The sequence below is a fragment of the Bombina bombina genome, chromosome 1 (genome assembly GCF_027579735.1).
Source record: "Bombina bombina isolate aBomBom1 chromosome 1, aBomBom1.pri, whole genome shotgun sequence".
In the NCBI taxonomy this organism is placed as follows: domain Eukaryota; kingdom Metazoa; phylum Chordata; class Amphibia; order Anura; family Bombinatoridae; genus Bombina; species Bombina bombina.
The window spans coordinates 1,166,745,813-1,166,754,094 of record NC_069499.1 but is presented as its reverse complement, the minus strand read 5'-3'; positions in this window follow the sequence as shown (position 1 = coordinate 1,166,754,094).

The following is an 8,282-nucleotide window of genomic DNA, read 5'->3' as shown; positions in this document are numbered from 1 at the left end:
ACTAGCAAGAAGTACATTTGTGCAAAACTGACTAGTAACAGCAACTGTATGATGGACACGTAGTAAATCATTTTTAGCACAGAAACATCCATTTGTTTACAGAAAAGAACACACTATAGTACATAGCTGGAGCAATTAAAAAATGACTTAATTACTTTTACATCCGTTTTAAGTCTACATTGTATCCAGTAATAAGGTCAAATTAGATTGGCTCCATGGTTGTCATCTAATCTCAAGAGCCCTATTGTTTTTTGTTTTGTTTTCATAGCTTTTCCTTTTTATTCCATATTCAGAACTAAAATGAAATTTAATTTTGCCTATTAAACAACAGAGAAAGTTAAACTTCAAACTATTTTAAGAAAAAAAAAATGATATAAAAAAAAATGCTTTGTGATTTAATTGAGCATTTATTCACATATCCATTTTTTTCACTGATTAGGACTCCTGCTGTGGTTTGTCTCATGTTCTGTGCACTGAATTGGAAATATGCATTTGCTTGTAATAGCTGTTTCTCATGTAATACTGATACTATATTTTGATCTAAGTGAAGGTTGCTCACAAGGATGTTGTACGATTGTTTTGTTGCAGTCTGGCATCTTCTCTGCTGCTATTAAAGGGAGAGTAAAGTCAAAATAAAACTTTTGTGATTGAGATAGACCATGCAATGTACGTCTATTATCAAATTTACTTTGTTCTCTTGGTATCCTTTGTTGAAGAATAAAGCTAGATTCAGGAGCAGCAGCACACAGGAGCTGAACACATCTGTTGAACTAATGGCAAAATACATATATGTGCAACCACCAATCATTAGCTAGCTCCCAGTAATGCATTGATGCTCCTAAACCTATCTAGATATGATCTTCAACAAAGGATACCCAGCGAATAAAGAAAATTTGATAACAGAAGTAAAATGGTAAAAGTTGTTTAAAATTGCATTGTCTCTCTGAATCATGAAAGTTTATTCTTCATTTTACTGTCCAATTAAAAATAAGTACTTCCTTGTTTACTACATCATAAATAATTTAGATGTGGCACTAATGGGGTGCATTCCTAATCTCTTAAATTGTACCCACATTGTGCTTGTATGGCTAAGGGGGAGGGTGATAATTGCTCCTCCCCACAGCCTAGCCACACCCTAAACCACTCGTGGAACACCTACAACTCTGCCCATAGACCTTTCAGAAAAAAATACACAATTAAATTAAACATAACAGTGTGCACATTGCTAATGGAATCTCTGCTCATCCCAACTTAGATAATTTAAAAGACAAAAAGTAACAGCACCACTAATAAACAGTAAAAAAAAAAAAACTATAACAAAAGATTTTTGGCCTGTGTCTCACTCTTAATCATGCTACATATAAAATAGCAACCTACATATGTAACCGGCGGTTTCTATTGAAAGGTAATCCTTATCCCTAGTGGCAATCGCTTTTGATAATATGTTATGTCAACATTCAAAATTCTGAACGGGGATTATGATTTACATTTATTTCTGTGAATTTAACTTGCTGTAATGATCTGTAGCACGATTTGAATCAACTGTGCATATTGTTTGGCTATTTATAAAGTTGGCAGTATTAATTGAAATAAAGATGCCGTTTGCATATTTATCAATAAATGTTGCTTGAGGAATTTTGTAATTTTGTAATTATTCCCAGTAGTGATTATAATTACCTTTGAAAACAACTATCAGTTACATATATTTAACAAATGAATGAAGTTATGCTATAAACATGTACTTTGCCATTTTGTATGAAGCGTAATTATGAGATGGCGTAGCCTGAAACTTTATTGTTTATGGACTTTGCACCATAAAAAACAAACTTTTTGTACTTCTAATGTTATGGTCCTCTTGCTTTTTGTCTTTTATATAAACCTTTCTGAATTAGTCCCCATCCTCCTGCCCCCTTTTTAGGGAAGGTGTTTCCCTTCCCTAAAGTTCTAGAACCACTCTTACAAACCAGTTGAAAAGTTGAACTTTGTATCGATTTTTTACCTTGAGAGGGTTTAAGTTGGTTTTTTAAAAAAATGCTAAGTTGCTAGTAGTACTATATGAAGTTGGCTATCCATAAATAACAGTTACAACTGTCTTCAAATTGTCTTATCACGTCCATCTGATATTAAAGGGACAGTCTACACCTTAGTCATCTTAAAGTCTTACCTTAGATTAAGCTGCACATATTCTCCTGCAGCTCTTTCTATATCATGCAGCAGGAATGGTAAAATAGTTATTTTCAAATGAATATTGTTTCTGGCCACTTTAAAATGGCTGCCAAGCTCTGCCCACTGATGACATCAAGATCTAGGCTACATCTAGGCATTCTGCTGGATAGCATTGACAGTCTGTTGAAGCTAACTAGTGAGTCTTTTGTAACTAGTGAGCCTTTAATGCAGCCCAGATAGTGATGTCAGCCATTTTAAAGTGTCCAGAAACAATGTTCATTTTAAAATAACTTTTATTATCGTTCCTGCTGCATGATATAGACAGGGTGCAGGAGGCTATTTGCAGACTAATCTAAAGTAAGACTTTAAGATGACTAAGGTGCAAACTGTCCTTTTAAGGGCCTGATGATCAAAGGATTCTCTAGCTTGGAGAAAAATTGTAGTGCAGACTTCACAGAGGCTAAATTCACTAAATGCTAAAAAGAAAAAGGGCGGTACACTCCAGCCCTGCTGGATTGCTCTCATTTCTGTATATGAAGGAGACAAGCCCAATGCAATATAGTTTCTGTGTTACTTTAACAAATAAGGATCAGACTTTGTATATTTCTGTGTATCTTTTACAAATTACATTGCAATTTGGATTTGCTCCCTTGTAAAACTAAAACTTACAGTTTCAGAAAATGGGAGGCACAGGGCAGTTCCCTGGGTTGAATGGGAAAGTTCCCATGGTATGTCTAAAGCACTCTCACAATTCCTGTGAAATTATTTGTGTATTTTGAGCAAGCTGTTTTTTGCATTTTGAGCAAAACTGTTTTATCTTGCCAGCTGTTTGCAGGTGAAGTTTGCGTAATTTTAAAACATAGACAAAAGCAAGCTAAATTGTAGTGAAAACATGTCAATTTGTAATTGATGCAAACTGAGCCTTTATATCTACCCCAGGTGTTCTCCAGTTTATTCTCCTATGTGAGATTGTGTATCCAAGAGAGCTTAATTACTTTCTATGGAAGGCAGCTCTCATCTCTCTGGGACTTTCAGGTTCTGCCCTTTTTCTTAGAAAGATAAGTGAAGTCTGCATGATAATATGTCTCCAAACTAGAGAATGCTTGATTATCTGGCCTACAGAAAGTAATAAAGATCTCTGGGAAATTGAAGCTGAGAAGAAATGCAAAGTGCAATGTAATTTGTAAAATATACACATAAATATACAAAGAATGATCCTAAGTTGTTAAAGTTACACAGAACAAATCAATGCACACACATAATTAGTAAAATCAAAATTCTTAATACATGTATGCAAAATAAAATACAAAATAGAAAGTGCATTTAATCTGAAGTGAAGTAATATTTAAAACAAAGCACAAAGTGTAAATGCAGCAGATTTCTCATGTCATGCAGTGCACTGGGCTTGCTTCTCTTTCACATACAGAAATGCAGAGAACGCCTCTTGGAGAATTATAGCAAACTCTTGCTTTTGAAAATTTCACTAGGAATCTTGCAGTGCTGGAGGATCATTTTAGATTATCTCACCTGAGCGGAGAGGTTTTGAACATCAGGCCCAAATGCAGAAGTCAAAGTTGCCAAGTGGCATTTAAATATATTAATACATTTATATTAAAGGGACATTGAACCCACATTTTTTCTTTCGTGATTCAGATTTTAAGCAACTTTCTAATTTACTCCTATTATCAAATTTTCTTCATTCTCTTGCTATGTTTATTTGAAAAAGAAGGCATCTGAGCTAAGGAACCAGCCTATTTTTGGTTTAGAACCCTGGACAGCACTTGTTTATTGGTGGGTGAATTTATCCACCAATCAGCAAGAACAACCCAGCTTGTTTACCAAAAATGGGCCGGCATCTAAACTTACATTCTTGCTTTTCAAATAAAGATACCAAGAGAATAAAGAAAATTTGATAATAGAAGTAAATTAGAATCTGAATCACGAAAGAAAAAAAATCGGGTTCAGTGTCCCTTTAAGGGAACATTCTGGTCAAAATATAAATACACATAGATGAATTATATCTTTGCATAGAAACATACCTGCAATATAGATGTACTGGCAAAAATTCTTCTAGTAAAAGTTATCACTATACGGCCCATTTTTGGTTCAGAAACTAGGTTATTCTTGCTTACTGGTGGCTAACTGTAGCCACCAATAAGCAAGTGCTGTCCAGGGTCTGAACCTAAAATTGGCCGGCTCCTAAGCTTTACATTCCTGCTTTTTTAAAAAAAAGAAAGATATCAAGAGAACAAAGAAACATTGAAAATAAGAGTAAATTAGAAAGTTGCTTGAAATTGCATGCTCTACCTGAATCATGAAATAAACATTTTGGGTTTAGAATCCCTTTAATTACCAGTGGTAAACAGGGCTAATATAATGCACTCACAAATGGTTGCTTGTTGATTTGGAGAGAAATAAGGAGATAGAACACTGTTTCTTTAATGAGCAGAAAAGAGAATGGTCAAACATTTGCATCTTGTGTTTTCAGTGAACAACCAGAGAAGACAGATTTACATTTCAATTTAAATACAATATTGCAATGTATAGATGCATGATGTAGTGAGTATATTGCAAATGTAACAACATTATTGTTAGAATGTACTCATGAAATGTAAATAAGTGTTGCTAAAGAGAGAATTCCGTTTCCATAAACTTGTTTCCTTGCTGTTATTAGCTACAGGCTGTTTTTCATGTTAATTCCCCACTGTATCAAACAGCAGGATTCCACGGAGCGCTGTCAATCTTTTAGTTTTGGATATCATTATCAAAGGAGCAGGTACATTGTTGTACACAGAGGGCTTATTGAGCTTTTGTGCTCCATTATAAAAATGGCCAATGAGTTGCTTTGTTGCCTTTCATCTGGAGCCTGGAGTCATTTGCTGTGATAACTCTCAGATATAAACATGGCCATATGACGCCAGTCCCCAGGCTAGTAGAATGTTTGATTCAATCTCCTGCTTTCTTCCTCTTTTATTAAGAGCTCAGCAATAACTATTACAAATTGCTATAAGTAAGAACATTTGTAATGCTTTTTTCCCCAGAAGGTTTTTTAATGTACATTCAGTAACATTCACAAGCTAACGAACATTAGTTTTCTTGTTTCTCTTAAGGCTGTAAAACATATTTCTACCCTATGAGATAAGATTGGAACAGGAATAATGATTATTAGTTACAGAAAAGACAATTGATGGTTGTTTATCAATAGACAACCTAGACATCTTCTTAGTCAGAAATGACCAGTCAAGTGACAAAGAAGCCCAATTTCTTGTTTGCAACAATATTGGTTTGGATTTTATGTTAATGAGTGACAGAGGGTACTTGCAGCCAGTCACTATTTACACTGTTTATTTTAGGTTTTTGTTTTTTTGGTTTGTACCATCTATACACTGGCTAGAATTTTTTTTTTTTTTTAGAAATATTATCTGGATTCTGGGTTTGACTATAATGTACAAATAAGATGTGTAAGACCATTAAATAATTCTGGATAAGGAAGCACATGATTTTGATGTTTTAAGGGAAAAAAACCCTACATTTTGTGGTGACCATTGCTATCAATATTTGTGGGTCAGCTCTCACTTCTGAGATGGTTAAAGGTCAAGTGGCACAAAAACTACTTCAGCTACCAAATACCAATGACCTAGATTACAAGTTTTGCGGTATGGTGTGGTATGGCTATACCGCTGAAAAATTGGCCATTGCGCCTGGAATGGCAGGTCTCCCGTATTACAAGTTGCGGCGGTATAGCTTTTGAGTGCAAGATTTGCATAGCGCCATATTACAGTTTGTGAATTCCGGCTAAAAAGCTTGCATTATGGTCTATACCGCTGTGATCCATTCCACGATCTGAGACCAGTAGTTATGGATTTTGCAAAACAAAAATGTTTCACAAAACTCATAACTAAAATGTTACAAAGTACACTAGCTAACACCCATAAACTACCTATTAACCCCTAAACCGCCACCCTCCCGCATTGCTAATACTATATTAAACTTATTATCTTCTAATCCACCACCCACCCACATAGCCAACACTATATAAAGCTATTAACCCCTAAACCGCTGGCCCCCCACATCCCTACTACTATTATAAACCTATTAACTCCTAAACTGCCGAACCCCACATCGCAAATCACTAAATTAAACCATTAACCCCTAAACCTAACACCCCCCTAACTTTAAATTAAATTTCCAATATAACTATCTTAAAATAAATAAAAACTTTCCTGTGAAATAAAGAAAAATAAGATTAAACTATATAAACCTAACATAACTATTTTAATAAAATAAAATAAACTACAAAAAAACTAAATTACAAGATTAAAATAACCTAACACTACGATTTTTTTTTACAAATTTAAAAAAACCTAACACTACGAAAAAATAAAAAAAATCTAACATTACCAAAAAAACATACAAAAACAAACACTAAAATTATGAAAAATAAAAAAAACACTAAAATTACAAAAAATAATAAATGAAATTATCCAAAATAATAAAAATGACACCAATTCTAATAGCCCTAAAAAAACAAAAAAGCTCCCCCAAATAAAAACACCCCCTACAACAATAAACTACCAATAACCCTGGAAAGGGCCTTTGTAGGGCACTGCCCTATTTAAACAGCTCTTTTACTTAAAAAATTATCTAACCCCCCCCACCCAACCAACCCCCAAAATAAAAAACCTAAGTCTAAAAAAAATCCTAAGCTACCCATTGCCCCTAAAGAGGCATTTGTATGGGCATTGACCTTAAAAGGGCATTCAGCTATTTTACTGCCCATTAAAATAAAAAAATAAAAAAAGCCCTAATCTAAAAAAAAAAAATTGGTAATGTTAGATTTTTTTTTTTTCGTAGTGTAGTGTAATTTCGGTTTATTCTATTGGCTGATTCAAATCAGCCAATAGAATGAGAGCTGCTTAAATTCTATTGGCTGATATGAACAGCCAATAGAATTTTAGCAGCCCTAATTCCTATTGGCTGATTTAAAATTTTCAGCCAATAGGAATGCAATGGTACCCCCAGTATAAAAGGGGTACCTTGCATTTCAATCCTCAGTGTGCGGCGGACGATTGCATGAAGAGGACCTCCACGTCGGATTGATGGACTTCCGCCTTGGACCTCCGCCTCCGTGCATCCGACCGCTCCACCTCCGCAGGGATGAAGAAGATGCTGGTCCCACGATGGATGAAGATGGAGTCTCCGGGATGAAGATCGTTCAAGCGGGACTTCATCAACTGTGAGTACCTAAGGAGGGGTTAGTGTCAGGTTTTTTTTTAAGGTTTTTTGGGGTGTTTTTTTTTTAGATTAGGTGTTGGGCAGTTCATGAAAGAACTGAATGCCCTTTTAAGGGCAAGACAAAGAGCTGAATGCCCTTTTAAGGGCAATGCCCATAAAAATGCCCTTTTCAGGGCAATGGGTAGATTAGGTTTTTTTTAGATAATTATTTTATTTTTTTAATTTGTGGGTTTGGGGGGGAGTTGTAATTTTAGTGGGTCTTTGCATTTTTTTTTTTAGAAAAAGAGCTGATTTCTTTAGGGCAATGCCCTACAAAAGGCCTTTTTAAGGGCTATTGGTAGTTCATTATAGATAAGGTTTCTTTTATTTTGGGGTGTTTTTTTTTTAAATGGGTACTAGAATTAGAATTGTTATTATTTTGGATACTTTGTTATTTTGTGTAATGTTTTCTTTTTGTTTTGGGGTGTTTTTAATGGGCAGCAAAATAGCTGAATGCCCTTTTAAGGGCAATGCCCATACAAATGCCCTTTTCAGGGCAATGGGTAGATTAGGTTTAACATTATTTTTATTTTGTGGGTTTGGGGGGGGGGTTGCGTTTTTCTTTTGTAGGAAAAGAGCTGATTTCTTTAGGGCAATGCCATAAAAAAGGCCCTTTTAAGGGCCTACAAAAGGCCCCTTTAAGGGCCCTTGGTAGTTTATTTTAGATTAGGGATTTTTTATTTTGGGATGTTTTTTTGTTTTTTTTAAAAAAAGGGGTATTAGAATAGGAATAATTTTTATTGTTTTGGATAATTTCGTTTGCTATTTTTTGTAATGGAAGGATTTTTATTTTTGTAATTTTAGTGTTTTTTATTTTTTGTAATGGTAGGTTTTCTATTTTG